We start from the raw sequence: 18,224 nt of genomic DNA, 5'->3' as shown, positions 1-18,224 counted from the left end.
ATATGCAATGCTATGGCAAACTGCAAACTATAATGAAAATCAAATCGATAAAACAAGATGAATTATGTAAACAAAATGTATGGATAATATGTCATAACAAGCAAAACAAAAACAAAATAAAACTATTTTAAAATGTATTCAAATTACCACTATTCTTTCCTTTTTGAATTTCAACTTTCGTGATCCCTTCCAGAATCAGTGCCTGGCGATCCATTTTCATATGCCCGGGTAGCTCAGTCGGTAGAGCATTGGACTTTTAATCCAAGGGTCCAGGGTTCAAGTCCCTGCTCGGGCGATCCGTTTTTTTTCTCTTTTTTATTTTTTAGATTTTAACTTAACTTATGCAAGACAATTACTAGGACTAATTGTCAGTGTTATTTTGGGTAAGTTTTTGAAACCGTCCGTTTTGGATATGCTGGAATACAGCATAGAACTATGTATCAACCGTTTATTTTGATGTACACAAATGCCAAACTTAAATGAATTCAGTTTTTCAATTAATTGGATCGGTGAAAATGGCCATACACTCGTCAAATGCATATTCCTTTCTTTTTAATCTATGTATGTATGTGTATTTGAAACACCAGTTTTGAAGTAAAACTTTTTGTTAATTTATTTCATTTTATTTGATTTGTTTGTGCAACTTTGGCAAAATCTGTAATCTTTGATTGTAGTAACCAGCATCTAATTGCTTTTAATTTTTGCGAGGCGTTAAAAACTATATGACTTTTATTAGATTTTAATTGAAAATATTATCATTCTTTCTGAAATTCGATTCACTTTCGACCGTAGTTCAAGAAAAACAGTACTTTAGTATAAAATTAGTTGGTCATACAAAAAGTAAGTAACAAAAATCAGGATTTCCATTTAAAACAGAAGTTGGGACTACACTAAAAATTTTTAATATTAAAGATTGCGAAAATTACAAGATAATTATAGGACTTTGTCCATACAAAAATGGTGCCTTATAGTTGAAATGCATCTGAAGGAAAAAGCGACGAAAGCTAACAAACAAAGAAACAGAGAAATTCGGAATTAAAGTTCAAACACTGTCCAATATAGCCAATAATTGATTTTTTTTTAGACTCAGAGCTTTCTTTGAATTTGATATTTATTTCTAATTCAAACGATTAATTCTACTATATTGCATATACTTACATATATATTCGATATAAATAATTACATTTCACCATTTATACTTGCTAATTCCAAGTAGACTTTCCACAAACCACTCAACACACTTCGTAGGCAAACCAATGTTTGCTTATATGGACACTTGGACACCCCAACAGCAAGTGCCCGGGTAGCTCAGTCGGTAGAGCATTGGACTTTTAATCCAAGGGTCCAGGGTTCAAGTCCCTGCTCGGGCGATCAATTTTTTTATTCCCTCTACATGTTTATTTTTTTTATTTTAGCCAATGTAAAATAAATTTAATTTTGTATAATAAAATTTCAAATTGTTGAGACAAATTTATCGACCTTAATTCCTAATTCGGCCAACGTCACATATTTTTTCTTTATTTTCTCCACACAATTCTTTTTTGCACTACTTTCATTACCATCGTCAAGCAGTGTTAGTTGGCAACGCGAGCGTCGGCAAAGCAGTCGTTTGTTTAAACGTACAATTGACATAAAACTGAAATTTAATCGAGACTCGTTCGACTGGAAGGTTGGCAGCTTCTGTAATCACGCTTCTGTGAGGTCTGATTGTGGGATGGCCTGAGGCTGGGAATCACTGTGTAGCGGACCAGCTCATGTTGACGGAACGTCCGCACTAAGCTTGACATCAATATGGGTGCCATGGAGGAGTCCACGGCATTCAGGTTGGCCAAGGAGGGACGAACCGGGCCAGGGGTGAAAACCAGCAGCCAAGAGTTCCCGTGTTAGGCAGTAGTGGGATAGCGTACCGGAGTGAACTGCCGTTATCAGCCCAACCAATTATGGTTGGACCACAATCTTTTGCTCCATCTCCATCAAATTTCATTTTTTTTAAAAATTAACTTTATTTATGGTAATTTAAATGATAGGGAAACCTCGTATAATTTATATTTTACCAGTTTAAAAGAGTTTGAACAGGAGGAACACGATAGAAATAAAAAAAAAATGATTTATACATATAAATATGCCGTATATTTAAAAAATTAAGTTTTTGTTTGCTACTGTTTCAACAAATTAAAGTCCCCCCTTTCAAACTCTTCAAGTGCGAGATCCGGAGGTACCTCTCCAGGCTAGAAACCCATGATAATGCGCTGAAGTCACCAACTTGACCTGTCATTTAGACCAGAGACTGGTGTTTCCACCTTCATATCATGATTACCATTGACTATATCTGCTCCAATGAGCAATTCCTTTTACGATAGATCGCAAATAACTTTCATAATTTCGAAAACATTTGAACGAGTTTCACAAGAAGAAATCAATCAAAGTTCAGGGGTCGTTTAAGTAGTTTAACATTCAAAAGGGAGAAAAACAATGGAAAATGATTCAGTGGGGCTTGGAAGAATTCAATGGCATACAAAAATGCAAAATTAATCATCGTTGGCATGTCTAATCCGAATATATCCGAATCGTTGTTTAGTATTTAATAGAGCAGCTAAAGAGGCCCTATCTTGGTGGCGCGCGGTGTATTCCTTTTAATGTTTTCGCGCAGAGGTCGACATCGCACAGGAGTCTTGTGTGTATAAGAGTTGAATAAGTAGTTGCTAAAGCCATGACAAGAAATATTTAAAAGGGAGGGTGACGACTAAGTTAGTCTCTCTCAACATTTACACGTGAGCCTGTCAATGTGTCTTTGCTAACGGACTACAAAAGAACAAATTTATTCTAGTTTTGTCGTTTGTGTTTATTGTCTTATTGTTAATTAAGGCACAAGTCGTTGACTTTTCGTTTTGCGCAGTGTAAAGCAATCTATATATGCTTTTTTAAATTATAATTTTATCAGTCTTTGAAATTGTCAAATAGATCATAAAATGAATTTCGGTTCCCTTTTACTTATCGTTGGAGTCTTTCTACTCTTTATATATCTAAATGATCATTGGGTAAGTGGCAAAATCAACATTATATATCTTCTTACACTTATGCTTTTCTGGATCAGGATGATATTTTCAACCGAAACCCATGTAAGGAGAGACAATTAAGTATCGGTTGCAATAACCGAACATCCGGTGTACACTGGATTGATGTGGGTGACATTAGTCCGTATCTTGCCCTCTGCGATAATAACACAGCTGACGGTGGGTGGATAGTGGTGCAGCGGCGATTCGATGGCAGCGAACTTTTTAATAGAAGCTGGTCTGAATTTCGTGATGGTTTTGGTAAATTGGATGGAGAATTTTTTATCGGGCTTGAACTGCTATATCAGATTACCACCTGGGGTAGATATGAGCTGTACATAGAAATGGGATATTTTGACGGACCTTTGGAATTCGCTAGCTATGATGATTTTAGAATAGGCAATGAATCCTACAATTACGTATTGGAGTCATTGGGAGATTATATGGGAACATCTAAGGAAAACTTAATATTGCCCAGTCTGAACCAGTCATTCTCTACATATGATCATGACAAGGATAAGAACACAATCTTCAATTGTGCTTTGGAAGTAAGTGCTGGATGGTGGTACGGGTTTTGATTAGGAACGTAAGTAACCGATTCGATTTTCTTCTTTTTGTTTTGTTTCATTTATTAATTTTGTAAATAATTGTTCTCTTTTATTTAGCAACTTAAACCGCAAATATTTTCCAATTAAAGATCAATTTCTTAGCTGTATTTCTTGGGATCCTTTAGGAGGTCGATGTCTTGAATCGGTGAAGTTGATGATTCGACCAAAGTGTTGAAATTGTAATAAATAACTAAAAATGTAAAAAAAAAAGATTTCATCCTTTGCCGTCCTTAGCGCTCAACATTCATCCCATTCATCGATCCCAATTGTCATCCATCTCATTAAGAAATAAATAATCTTTACAATCGAAAAGTTTTCAAGTATAAACCAAAATACTTATTAATATACACACATCACAAGAATATATGTTTCATATAAGATTATGTTTTGTATAAGAGATAACAAAATATTCTGCTACTGGCAAAAGGCCAAAGTACCTACATATACAAATGTTGGAATGAATTTTTGGACATTTTAATCAACCCGCTACTAGACGTTATCGCCGGCACAAGTGTTATTGAGGGAAAAATTGACTTAAGTATTTAATTTTTACAGATTTTGAAATAGTTTTCTTTTATGAGTCGACGAACTGTTAGTGTGATTGCACTTTGTGTAGTCATTTTAGTTGGAGCTGTCGCCCTTCTGTTTCAAATCGATAAAGAAATTGCAAAGGCAAGTGGTAAAATCAATGTGACATAAGTTTTATTGATATATTTGATATTCTACAAAACAGAAAAACTGTGAAAAGAGAAATTCAAAACTCGGCTGCAATGGCCGTAGATCGGGCATTAATTCAGTTGAAATTTTTACTTTTGATCCGTTTCTTGCCCTCTGCAACGAAACAGTAGATAATGGAGGTTGGATGGTTATACACAACCGATTCGATGGTAGTGAAAACTTTAATAGAAGTTGGACTGATTACCGAAAGGGGTTTGGAAAGATATACGGTGAATTCTTTGTCGGACTAGACCTTTTACATCGAATCACCAATTCGCAGCAATACGAACTCTACATCCAAATGACTGATAACTATGGAAACGAAACATTTGTCAGATATGACAGTTTCAAGATTGGCAATGGAGATCAGAACTATAAGCTGGAGTCATTGGGAGCATCTAGGGGGACTCAAGATAACTCAATGAAACATATAAGTCTTAATCAGGCATTCTCCACCTACGATCACGACAATGATCAACTCAAAAACGAAAACTGTGCCTTAGATGGGGCTTGGTGGCATAATTATTGTGCCGGACCGTAAGTACCAAAGGAATTTTATTATTTTGCATTGTTTACACCTAATTTGTGATGTTAATTATTAGCAATCTCAATGGCAAATATTACAAAGAAACAGCCTATAGACGGGACAGCATGAGTTGGAATGGGTTTACTCCGCTTAAATCGGTCCAGATGCTAATTCGAGCCAAATGCGTCAAGAAACATCTTTTTTAAATTCTACTCAACATGTGAAAATAAAAGATCAAAATTTATAATTTGTCCATTTACCCAGTGTTTGGAAAAACAAATAATCGCGTGTGTGAATCAAAATATTACCCTAAAACGATAAAACTAGTTGTTTAAGATTTAAAATTAATAAGAAATATCAAAGAAGTTAAATTCGGCTATGCCGAAGTTTATATACCCTTGCAGTCCTTGACAATAATAATTTTACATGTCCAAAAAAAAATTCATCAATATACAAACAAAACAATTTTAGTTTTCATACTACAATTTGTTCTTTTTCTTCCCTCATTCCCTAAGCAAAGCAACGCACGCATACACATACAGTTCATGTAGCGTTGCGTCTGTGTGTGTATGCATGTGCTCTGTTGATTTGATGATGACGTAGTAAGCAGCAAGCAGCGCTGCCGGCAGCGATTGAACCGATTTATATTGACTCTAATTTGTGTTTTATTTATCCGATCGGATTGAAATTTTGGAATCTGAGTTATTATATCCAATACTATCATCGTAGTAAATTTCATGGGGATACTCCAATTTTTATGAAAATGTTTCTTCTGGAGCTATAGCTCATATAGATATAGTAGTCCGATCCTGACTATTTTCATACTTTATCTCACCTGGGTAATAAAAAGCCCCCCCAAAAAAAATTTCATCGCAATAGCTCTTAAGATGGCTAAGTAAAACGCAAACGCACCGACGGACAGACGGACATGGCTATATCGACTCAGCTTCTCATGCTGATCAAGAATATATATACTTTATGGGGTGGGAAACGTCTCTTTCTGTGCGTTACAAACATCTGACCAATTTTATAATACCCTCTGCAAGGGTATAAAACAGGGGTCGGCACGCATACAATTAAAAATTAGGTTTTGCATTTGTGTGTGTGTCAACAAACACGAAGTACGAAACTTTTTCTTGCTTTACACTGAAAAAACAGTATAGCAAAAATAAATATTTCTTGCTGAACAGCAACTGATTTGTGTGTTGCAACAAACACGAAGTCCGAAACTTTTTTTTTTAATGAATTGTATTATAACCTACTTTAAAGAAACCAATTTCTTTTTTTTTAATCATTTTTTTTCTGACAAGCACGAGTCGAATTGTTTCCGAAGTGCCATTGCCGAACCTACACGAGCATTTACAGTGTATGTGAGACGACAGCGCTGCGGCAGAGCTAGCCCCTAGTCCGGGGAATGGGCCGTGCCGACCACTGGTATAAAAAGAGGTTCTAAGCAACTCCTTAAGAATATTCGTGGGTAGGTTCCCAATTTCACCGAATTGAGGAGTCTTTTATGATCAGACAACGAGCTTATTAATGAGATGGAAATGAAGCGTGGGTGAAAAAGAACAGTGTCGAAAATAAGTATTCGTATGACCCCAATATATTTGAAAAACCATAAAATACAAATGAAAGTTAGTTGGAATATATAGCAGAAGAAGAAGATAATGCAGGATAAGTCTGGTTATTTGTGGCGGAAACGTTAGATGTGCTTTAATACTATTCGACTTCGCATAATTAATGATAGAAATTCTATCCAAAAACTCCAAATTCGTTTCAAATAGTGTCAGAAGGCGGACTAACTCTTTAATGGACTTACGCCACATATTATCCGGAGGATGAAATATGCTTTCCGTTTAAATCAAACATTTATCCACTATAAATTTATGTTTCCGTATACAAATATCAATCTATGCTGTATAAGAGAAAATGTTTCAGATTGGCATTTGTCAAAGAGAACAAATAATTTTACCAATGATTACGTCATAGGCAAGAGCAACCATAAGAATTAAATATAAATGTATATACACATATATGTATATATCCACAAAAAAATCATTTTTTCAAATACAAATTAGATCTCCTTGGATCGTTCACGTCGTCAAACGTGCCAAGTGAAAACAAATTTAAAACAATTTTCAATTAATTTCCAAAATGAATCCGAGAACTAAAAGTTTAATCGCATTTTGTGCTCTCATCCTTGTGGCAATAGGCGTCTTCCTTTTTATATACCTAAAAGAAATTATAGAGGTAAGTGGCAGAGTGAATTATGCGAAATTGAATTTACTTCCAACTTTCTCTAAATTCGGGTGCCGCGGCGGTGATATTACGGGTATACGCGAAATTGGCTTTTACAACATCGATCCCTTTCGTGTCCTCTGCGATGTAGAAACTGCTAATAAAGAGTGGATGGTTATTGAACAGCGAGGCGAGGGTAGCGAAAACTTTAATAGAAGCTGGTCCGATTATCGCAACGGATTTGGTAAAATAGAGGAGGAATTTTTTATCGGGCTTGATCTTTTGCATCGCATTACCAATACGCAACAATACGAATTGTATATAATAACGAAGGATTATTATGGACAACGACAATATGCGACGTATGATAACTTTCGGGTAGGAAATGAAGAAAACAATTATGTGTTGGAGTCCTTAGGAAAGTTTAGTGGGACTGCTGAGGAGAGAATGATAAACTGGAATCTGAATCAACCGTTCTCGACTTACGATCGCGACAATGATCAACACGAAGCCCACAATTGTGCTCTGGAAAATCAAGGTGGCTGGTGGTACAAATTCTGCGGCGGACCGTAAGTAACAAATTCATTTATGTCCTGTGCAATTGAAATTTAATAACTTTTTGGCTTGCTTATGTAATTGTCAGTAACCCAAATGGTGCCCTTCCCAGCAGTGGAGACACTAACTATAGGGCTATGTCCTGGGATGGATACACGCCTCTCCAAATGGTGTATATGCTTATTCGACCACACAATGACGACTAACGTTATAAATATTCTTCGAATATACGATTTTACATTGCGAAGTAAAATCTATCACATTTCTATAAATAATAAAAAGAACTACTAGGCACACTTTTCTTTTACCACAGAAGCTCAAAATGGTCAAATGGTAAGAAAAGCAAAGGTAAGGGTGGCAATAAAGGGCAAGGTACAATAAATGCTTCTTCTTTCTTCCCATTAACCGAATTGCTTCTTAGTTGCGTTTAGAAACCGAAATTTGCATTGTCATTTTATACCCTTGCAAAAAGGGTATAATAATTTCGGTTAGCACTGTGCAACGCATTAAAGGAAGCATCTCCGATCATATATAAAGCAAGGATGGCCACGTAGTGGCTCTTTAGGCTCCCGTGGCTCTTGACCGGCAGAGAAGAAGGTCAGTTTTTGGAGCGAGTGATCGTTGTCTCAAAAAAAAAAATAAAAGTTTGTTGATAGAGGGTCAATTAGGACAAAAAGGAAATAAGGAAATGTTGTCAAAGGTAATAATGCAATGGGGTGGAATGAGTCTCTAGTTTAAATGACACGTCAAGTGGGTGACTTCGTTTCAGATGCCTAATCTGCAAGCTGTTTTCCAGAAGCTTAACCCACTATCATGGGTTTCTAGCCTAAAGAGGTACCAAACGCCATACCTCCGCGTCTCACACTTAATTGACGGGATGTTAAGGTCTCTGTGGATGCCGCATGTAAGGAGGCGCTTCTCAATTCTGCGTAGAAGCTTCTTCTGGAATCGCTGCAGAATTTAGATGTTTGCCCTAGTCCATACAGACTTCAGAGTGTAGAGCAGCAAGTACTGAAATCTCCTGCCAACTAACCACCGCATTTTGGAGAATTTTAAGTTTAGCTGAGTTTTCTTGACCTTGATGTGAGCATTCCTCCCTACTCCTGTGAAGGGTAAGGCTTTGGTACTCCACCTTATCCACACTCCCGAGAAGCGTCAAAGTTGGTATACCCTTCCAAGTTGTTTGATACTCTTTCCTTACCTATAGGCGTCAAAGTGGCTATAGCCCCTATGAGAGCCATATGATATAATCACTCGATCTTGATCAAATTTAGCACAGTTTTTAATAGCTATGAAAACTGAGAAACATACATTTTTATAAGAATTGCGTAAAAAGTAACGAAGTTATTGATCAAAGTCAATGTTTTCCATCGATCGTTCCTATGGTAGCTATTTAATATAGTCACCCGATCTTAATCAAATTTGGCACAGTCGTTTATAGGCGTAATAAACTCGCTAATATTAAGTTTCACGACAATAATTCAAAAAATAACGAAGTTATTCAAAAAAGTCACTGTTCGCGACTTTTCAGTTTGTATGGGAGCTATATGATATAGTGATTCGATTCGGCGGAATCCGAGATATACAACCCCTGCAGTATATACAAGCCTACATGCGAAATTCTTGTAGCTCCAAGCCCAACAATAAGAGGGGTTTGTGTTGCTCCAGAGGGATGGACAGACGAACGGACGGATATGGCTATATGAGCTCGTCTCCTCGTGCGGATCAAGAATATATGTATGTCTTGCACACTTTTCACCAAAATGAATACACCCTTTTTGCAAGGGTATACTGTTCTAGTTACATTGTTTTGAAATTTACCTGATCGCTGCGTGAGACAGAGAGTGAGTATCGGAGAGTTCTAATCTGTAGCTAATCAATGTAAATTTAATTGCATTTACATATACCTAAAGTATTATATATGTATATGTATATATAAATTTCTATAGTTTTCGAACTTTATTTCGGTGTATAGGAATTTAGTCATTTGGTTTCGAAAGTATATTATTTTGGAAGGTAATACACCACTATTCTGAATCAGTATGTTGATGGAATTTTGGCACAGAGAATGTATATGCCCGGGTAGCTCAGTCGGTAGAGCATTGGACTTTTAATCCAAGGGTCCAGGGTTCAAGTCCCTGCTCGGGCGATCAATATTTTTTTCCATTTAATATTCTTTTTTATGTTCTAGGCTTAAAAGAAATTTAATTAAACCTGTTGCCACCTTTAACTTGTCATCCAGAATAAGCAATAGCGCGCTGTTTATATATAAGCAACTAAAGAATTTTTTGGTGTCATTCGCTTACCAATTCTAGCACAGAACAAATGCGTTGGGTCTTATTGACACTTGGACACCCCAACAGCAAGTGCCCGGGTAGCTCAGTCGGTAGAGCATTGGACTTTTAATCCAAGGGTCCAGGGTTCAAGTCCCTGCTCGGGCGATCAATTTTTTTCCCCCTCTACATGTTTATTTGTTTTTATTTTAGCCAATGTAAAATAAATCTAATTTTGTATAATAAAATTTCAAATTGTTGAGACAAATTTATCGACCTTAATTCCTAATTCGGCCAACGTCACATATTTTTTCTTTATTTTCTCCACACAATTCTTTTTTGCACTACTTTCATTACCATCGTCAAGCAGTGTTCGTTGGCAACGCGAGCGTCGGCAAAGCAGTCGTTCGTTCAAACGTACAAGTCACTTAAAACTGAAATTTAATCGAGACTCGTTCGACTGGAAGGTTGGCAGCTTCTGTAATCACGCTTCTGTGAGGTCTGATTGTGGGATGGCCTGAGGCTGGGAATCACTGTGTAGCGGACCAGCTCATGTTGACGGAACGTCCGCACTAAGCTTGACATCAATATGGGTGCCATGGAGGAGTCCACGGCATTCAGGTTGGCCAAGGAGGGACGAACCGGGCCAGGGGTGAAAACCAGCAGCCAAGAGTTCCCGTGTTAGGCAGTAGTGGGATAGCGTACCGGAGTGAACTGCCGTTATCAGCCCAACCAATTATGGTTGGACCACAATCTTTTGCTCCATCTCCATCAAATTTCATTTTTTTTTAAATTAACTTTATTTATGGTAATTTAAATGATAGGGAAACCTCGTATAATTTATATTTTACCAGTTTAAAAGAGTTTGAACAGGAGGAACACGATAGAAATATAAAAATTGATTTTACTGTCAATTACATAAGTTTATGTACGCCGTATTGTAATTAAGTTTTCGGCTGCTATTGTATTAACAAATCAAAGTCTCCACTTTAAAATTCTTTTTCTTTCCCAGCTACATCAATTTTTTTTTTTTTTTATTTTGCTTGATGATTTATTTTTTTTCTTTCCAAATCTTCAGAAAAAAATACGGAGATGCATTTGAAAATAGAATTTATGTACTTAATTTAAATATTTGTATGCATATGAAAACTCTATTCTCTCAATTCCCAGAATTTTAGTCGTTCTTTAAAAGCTTGTTACATACATAAAATACGGAGATGCATTTGAAAATAGAATTTATGTACTTAATTTAAATATTTGTATGCATATGAAAACTCTATTCTCTCAATTCCCAGAATTTTAGTCGTTCTTTAAAAGCTTGTTACATAACGAATGGGAAGAGTCGTGTATTAACTAACTTAATCATCTTTGCTATTTAGTTTCACATTTCTTAATTGCTTTTTGGAAAAAGAATGTTTTAAAAAACATTAAATATTTTAAGTTAAAAAAAAATTTTTTAACTTTGCACTAAAATGTATTTCTCCAATGATTGACTAAAATTTAGATACATATTAAGGCTTATTTCTTAGGAGACTTCTCTTTTATATTTATATTTAAAATATTCTTTGATATAAAACGAAACTACTTTTATTAAACAAAAAAAAAAAAAAAAAAAGGTTGCATTTAAAATAAAAATGTTTTAAGATCAAGTATTTAAATTGATATTCTTACTGAAAGAAAGAACATTGAAAATCGTCGCCACTGGGTGTCGCCACCGTGAAAGCTTTCCTCAAAAGCTCTGGCTCAATTAACGTATCGTCTGTACAACGCGAGCAATGCATATGCCCGGGTAGCTCAGTCGGTAGAGCATTGGACTTTTAATCCAAGGGTCCAGGGTTCAAGTCCCTGCTCGGGCGATCCATTTTTTTTTTAAATTTTAGTTTTTGTTTTACATATTTTTTGTTGTTACGTGGTAAATAATTTGAATTGGGTCATGAAAATCGTTTTGGATATAACACGTATGCTTCGGAATAAACTAGTCTTGGCAACAGCTTTAAAACCCGAGAGTAGAAAATAGAAATCGTCGAATAATGCCCAAGACCGAAACGTCTAATTGAACCCTCATGAAATTAGCACCTTTTATTTGCTCTTCCATTTACCCCGATATTGTTGGATATACCCAGTTTAAGTGAAGACAATATTTTCTGTGGAGAGAATGGCGGGGAGTAGTTGGGGGAAGGCTTTGTATCTATCCATGTACTTGTGTGTTGTGTATCTATCTGAATGCCACTGAGAGAGTATTTGTTAAGACTCCGTGTGTGTGTGTGTGAGCAACGTTTTTGTTATCCACTGGATACGCCTAAGAATTTTTGACACACTTTGCCCATCCCGCTAAACGAAGAGATAGCCAAAAAAAACAAAAAATGGAGTGAGTAAATCTTCTCGCCCGACCTTGGTATACCATGCACCAAGAAAGAACAATTTACACGTGTCCATGTCCACTCTTAGATCCCGCATAGAGCCCTCGAATTTGTATTTTACCCCTTTGATATACCATTTCACCTTTTGGGTGCATGGTATAACAATAACAGAAACAGTTTCTCGATTGCCTCTGGCCGAGTTACCATTGGTTGGGACCTAACGTGGATATGATGCTGCCAAGTGGACTAGAAACGAATGCGTTTAATTAGCATTCATTACGACAAATCATCAAATTGCCGTCACGACGACGATGCAACAATAAAACGAAAGAGCAACCCGAAAGCATGTACAAAAGAGACTTGGGCCCTGTTAATCTACAAAATAAACGCAAATATTTAGATGATAAACCAAAGTCAAACTATATATTCGTCGTTTTGAAACTGTTCCATGACGTGGGGAGGGCAGAGAAATCGTTTCGATTCGCTAAAAGTGAACATGGTTTTCTCTTTCCACTACTGGGAGGTTTTTATTAATTTAATATTTCCGCTAAAAAAACTGCAAAAGGAAAACATCTCAGCATGCGTGGCTGAGAAACCGAGGTTTCTCGTACCTGTGTGGGTACTTTTCCAGGTAGCATTCAGTGGAAAGAAATATGGCTCATAAATTTCGAAAAAGAAAATGGAAAACACAATTGAACACATTTAGTTCTTTACGTTTGCAGCTTGCGTTTGATTATTAAGGTCATTTTATGACAGTTTTTTGAAAGGAAAAAACAAAATGGCAAAAACTAAACAAACCGAAAAGAGAGGGAGACAGAGCGAGTGAGATTTCAAGGACATATCCTTGCAATTTTACTCATCGTATATTAAAATAAGTTTTAATCTAGATTTATGAATGTTTTCATTGATTTTCTGTGGAACTTTTAAGCACTTTTAAAAAGTTATCCAAAATTTCTATTTTAGAATGTCAGATTCCTTCGATTTTGGATCTACTATGTATATGTCTTTTCGTCATCAACAAACATAAAACTCATTATGAAAGGAACGATATTTTTCGAGATTCTCTAGGATTTCGTATGGAACACAACACTTCGAAGTGAAGATTATATCACTCTTTGATAGTTAAAATAAATTTCAATTGAATATTATAAGAATCGTAAGGAACCTTTATCCTAGTTGCCTATATCTTTTAGCCATTAACTATCGTGTAATTATCAAAAGCAACAAATTTGAACTTAATGAGCGCATTAACGAAGCCTCTCACCTCCCACGGTTCGATGTCTGGCGTCCACTCAACACCATCTCATCGGCTTCCATCCCATCCGCAAGGATTTCGCCGTCTTCTCTCCATTCCCTTTCAGTTTTTCTACTTGCAAAGCGCTAGTCTGATTAATGAGGCTTTAAATATCCCACTTTGATTTCATTCTCAAAAAAAGGGAAGAAAAAAAATAAACGGAATAACACGTGGGAGGGAGCAGACCGAAGCTGAGTACTACGGCCATAGTATGTACATACATATACACACTCGTGTCTAACAAAGAAAGAAGTTTCATTGACTCCAGCTTGGGGATACGAGCCAAGGATACGAGCGGCACATAAATTGTCCAGCGAGTTAGAGTGAGGTCCTTGCAGAAAATACGCACATGAAAATGTATTGGGCACATCCATTTCGTTGTGGAAACACAATCCACAACCAGAAAGTCTACATGTGGCCTGGAAATGGCAGGACCAGGAGTCTATACAGTGAGAGAAATTGTTTCTACATTTTTCTATAGGAATAAGAAAGCAAAGAGGATACGTTGGACAAGTAAGGATCGAAGTCAACTTTGAAAGGGATTCATATTTCAATAGAAGTGGTCTCCTTCCTAGGTGTTTTTCGTAAGTCAATACCTTTAATAGTTGTTGAATATCTAAACAAGGTTCCCAAAGACATATTTTTGTTAAAATCTCGAAACAAGATATTCGGTTAACATTATCCTGATCCTTGAGCTTGAATTTTAGCAGAAGAATATCATTATATATTCTGAATGATTCTAAGTAAAGGATTCTTAAGAAATTGTGTGTTTCTGAAGTGTTGATCGGAACTTCTCCTTAGGGTCCTAGCATAATAATTGTCTTTTGATTTCAAGGATGGCTGCTTTCGCTCTCGTTTCCCCTGTAGGTGAAGGTATTGAAAAGGATTCACAATAATTTTATTTAACAGAAAATTAAATTCTGAATACTTCAAAGTGAGGGTTGACTTTAGTTATAGGAAATTTGTTGATTTTTCATGTTGGTTTTGTGGGGAAACGATTTCTTTTAGTGTATTTACGCTCAGGCAGCTCATTCACATGTTCTCATTTAGTCTCGCTCTCTCTCTCTCTCTCTCTTTTCTCTCACTATCACACATTTCTCTCCACTGTAGGTGCTAGGTGGTTGGGCACACACACACACACACACACACACACACAAAGACACCCATTATGGCTGTTATCAACTTTAGCGCAAAATACAAAAAAAAAAAAACAAGAAAAGAACAACTGTGTGAGAGTCGAGCTCTGAGCTCAGTAACCAGGCAAACTGACTTCACTTTGGTTTCAGTTTGAAATTTGACGCCGAACGCAACAGAACGTAAATGAACGACGGCAGCAGCAACAGCAACGGCAGCAGCAGCGGCGGCAAAGGCGGCGACGACGACGACGACGGCCATAACTTGCGCTGAACATCTACTACCTAACAACCTCTCTCTGCGTCCGACCATCCGCCCGCCCGCCTGCTGTGGCTGCCGTCACTTTTGCAGTCATTATCCTGCAGGATGATCCCACAATCGGAGCCCTAAATCTTGGATGTGCGCTAAATGGTTTACAAAGTGTTTGAATTCAACAACCAATCAAACGAGAAACAAATTTAAAGTTCAAGTGAAAATCTCGAAGAAAGTAACGAAAAATTAAACTATTAAAATAGTTTAAATTTAAATTCAACAAAGTTTCCCAATGGTGTTCAGCGAGAGAAAGAGGTATGTGTTCCTTTGGTCGACAGAAATGTGAGGAAAAAAACGTCACATTGCTTCTATTATTTTTTCCTTTCTTTGGGCTTCGATGCATTTGTACGCATGTGCCGGGAAAAAGCCTTTGAGCCTGCGAGCTTGTCCTCGTTTTCACTCGTTGTCGTGCCTTTCAACCACTTTTCATTTTGCGCAGAAAACAGAAAACCCCACCCCACAGCCACTAGCAAACACACACACACACACAAATTTAGGAGGGCAAAAAAAAAGAATCAAGAAATATAGACAACCTCGTTGTCGCTCTATCAACAACAACAAAAACCAGCAGCAGCAGTAGCAACTACATTCTACTTAAGGCCACCCCTTCTTGATATCTACCCTCCCATATCAAACACTTGTCCCGCCATTCAAGGCATGGGTTAAATAGTATACCGAAATAACTGTGGTGACAGCTGCAAAGGATATTCCTTGGACATAATCCCCCCCCCATCCAATCATAATTACTAACTTACTATTCGAAAAATTGACTGCAAATGCAACCCTGCAAAGTATTCGATGCACTCATTCGGTGCGCCATATTGACCAGAGCCATCTCATCCTCCCCCCACCTCCCCCATCCATTCAAACATAGATCTCTCTCTCTATACATCTCTAATTGTTCAATCTGCCTTCTTCTTGTGTTCATATGCAAATTAATCATCTTAATAACAAAGAGAAGAAGAAACACAGCAAAAAACTTGCTGGGTCAGGCAGTGATTCTTTTTTTAAATTTATTTTCATTTTATTTTTGTTTTTATGTCTATTTTATGCATTTGGTTGTGCTTCATTATTGAAATCCACTTTAATGTTGTCTCTTTTGCATTTTAAACTCAAACATTTCTCTCCTTTTTCATTTGCTCTCTAATGTCAACTGCTTGACTAACCCAAATATGAAAATTATAAACTTGTATTAAAAATATTTCAACTTTTATGCAAAATATGAAAAAAGAAAGAAGAAAAGAACGAAGAATAAGCTTGTGACCTAAATTCTTAAGACAATGGGCAAATGACAGTCAAATGTTTGAAAGTTGAGAGAAAAGCATCCACAGAATCATAATCATAAATATAGATTATAGATTCAGCGAAAGTGTTATCCAAAGTTTTAAAATGTTTAATCGCTTCAATATTTCCAAGAAGAGTTTTCAAATAATTTAAAATGCTAATTTTGATTGAGATCGATTAATCATTAGCATTTCTGTCTTGATCTATGTTGACTCAACAGTCTATATAGCAATTACTTTCCTTAATGGAAATATAGATATTACAGACAAACCTCCTTTTTTCATTCCCTATTTTCTAAATCAAAATTGTTCGGCTCATAACAGAGTTTAAGTGGAATTTATAAAAATTACTTTTTGTCACTTGTTTGAAAGGTTCTGAAGAATCAAATGAGAACTAATCAAAGAGGATAAAGATTTCTTCGAATCCTCTAAAAGAAACTTTTATCAAATGTTGGGAAAGGAATTTCCGATAATATCAAGTCAAAATTTTGCTATATCATTCATTTAAAGCCGTTCTTGATCATTTCAATACTTTGTGATCCCTTTAGTTGTATTGAAATAGTATATCATACTTAGCTTAGTTACTTAGCCCTAATGGGTCTCTGTTTATAAGTGATAACTGATTCATGTTTAAAATTTGTTAATACCATATAAATAGAATCATTGTGCTTTAAAAATGATAAAGCATGATGGATAGCCCAAATCGGAGAGGGTTAGTTCTTTTTTCGGCAACTTTTGAAGTTGGTTTGCAGTTGGATATAAGAGTCGTTGTGTGAGCCAACTTTTATGAAATAATTCCCCATTTTAAAGTCACATTGCGGCAGTGCAACAGCGGAAGTTCCGCCAAACCGAACAGAACAAAAGGGCAATGTGAAGAATGCGTGGCTCTCTGGCCTGCCCTTCTTTCAGTGGTCTCTCTCAGTGCCCCCCCATTCACGGAGCTGGCTGGCACCTTTGAATTCCCCGTTGTCCGGCCAAAAGGGGCAATGACTGGCGAATTTTAGTGTTTCCTTTTGCTTATTTTGTTTTTGTGCCACAACTTCGCACATAAATCAAAGTCATGATGGAGCGAACAGGAGGGACGGGTAATGAAACACGGGGCAGATGGCAGAAAGAGCGAGAGAGAGAGAGAGAGAGTGAGAGAATGAAGATCATTTACCTTCCAAAGATGTCAACATGTTGGCAATGCACATTTTTAGCATTATTTTGCCACACTGTACTTAACTGCGACCCGACCTATCTACCATATTTGTTTTTGTTTGCCCAAAGAGTCAGAGAGAGCGAGAGAGAGCGAGCGACTCTTGAGATTGAGCTTGAGCTTGAAAGAAGGGCCAAGGTTGTTTTGGGTTTTAGTTCCTCTGAATATGATTACCGCGAATCGCGCAAAAGAAGCTAAAACTGAAAAACTGAATGCAGGTAGATGAAGACACGAGAAATGAAAGAATTTCAAAACAGTTTGCTCCGCCGTCGATGTCGGCAGACCTGCAAAGTTGCGGCATTTTGTATCTTGTATCTTTAATATATATGTCTGTCTGTCTGTCCGACTGGACTGTCTATCTGGAGATGAGATGTTCATGTGTGTCTGGGTACCGGTTGTCTGCCTGCCGCTATATTCCTGTTTCCCAGTTGTTTACAAAATAAGCATTTTTGGGTTTTTGTATTAGTTAGTTAGTCGCATTTTCATTTGGCATACCCTTTATGCCTACCTAAAGAAGGGTATATTACTCTCTAAGGGTAAAGGTTCATCATCTATGGGTATGGGTTTCTAAATAATCTCTGTTTTCCTTTAGCATGGGTACAGGGTATCTTCGAGTCCTTAATTCAACTTGATTAATTCTCTTATCTACTTTTGAAAATGCGCATACAAAAAT

General features: G+C 36.7%; 5 non-coding genes across 5 annotated transcripts; all 5 read left to right on the top strand.

Annotated features, from left to right (window-relative positions):
* The first annotated feature begins 222 nt into the window (after window positions 1–222).
* Window positions 223–295, top strand: TRNAK-UUU (transfer RNA lysine (anticodon UUU)). The gene has a single exon. It is a non-coding gene; the product is annotated as a tRNA-Lys (tRNA).
* Window positions 296–1,297: 1,002 nt separating this feature from the next.
* On the top strand, window positions 1,298–1,370 carry TRNAK-UUU (transfer RNA lysine (anticodon UUU)). Its single transcript has one exon. It is a non-coding gene; the product is annotated as a tRNA-Lys (tRNA).
* Window positions 1,371–9,773: 8,403 nt separating this feature from the next.
* TRNAK-UUU (transfer RNA lysine (anticodon UUU)) lies at window positions 9,774–9,846 on the top strand. Its single transcript has one exon. It is a non-coding gene; the product is annotated as a tRNA-Lys (tRNA).
* A 219-nt stretch (window positions 9,847–10,065) lies between these two features.
* TRNAK-UUU (transfer RNA lysine (anticodon UUU)) lies at window positions 10,066–10,138 on the top strand. The gene has a single exon. It is a non-coding gene; the product is annotated as a tRNA-Lys (tRNA).
* Window positions 10,139–11,753: 1,615 nt separating this feature from the next.
* On the top strand, window positions 11,754–11,826 carry TRNAK-UUU (transfer RNA lysine (anticodon UUU)). Its single transcript has one exon. It is a non-coding gene; the product is annotated as a tRNA-Lys (tRNA).
* Window positions 11,827–18,224: the final 6,398 nt, after the last annotated feature.

Source organism: Drosophila tropicalis, unplaced genomic scaffold, assembly GCF_018151085.1.
Source record: "Drosophila tropicalis isolate 14030-0801.00 unplaced genomic scaffold, ASM1815108v1 contig_859, whole genome shotgun sequence".
Classification (NCBI taxonomy): domain Eukaryota; kingdom Metazoa; phylum Arthropoda; class Insecta; order Diptera; family Drosophilidae; genus Drosophila; species Drosophila tropicalis.
Note: the sequence above shows the minus strand (reverse complement) of the source record. Positions and strands in the feature narration are given on the sequence as shown.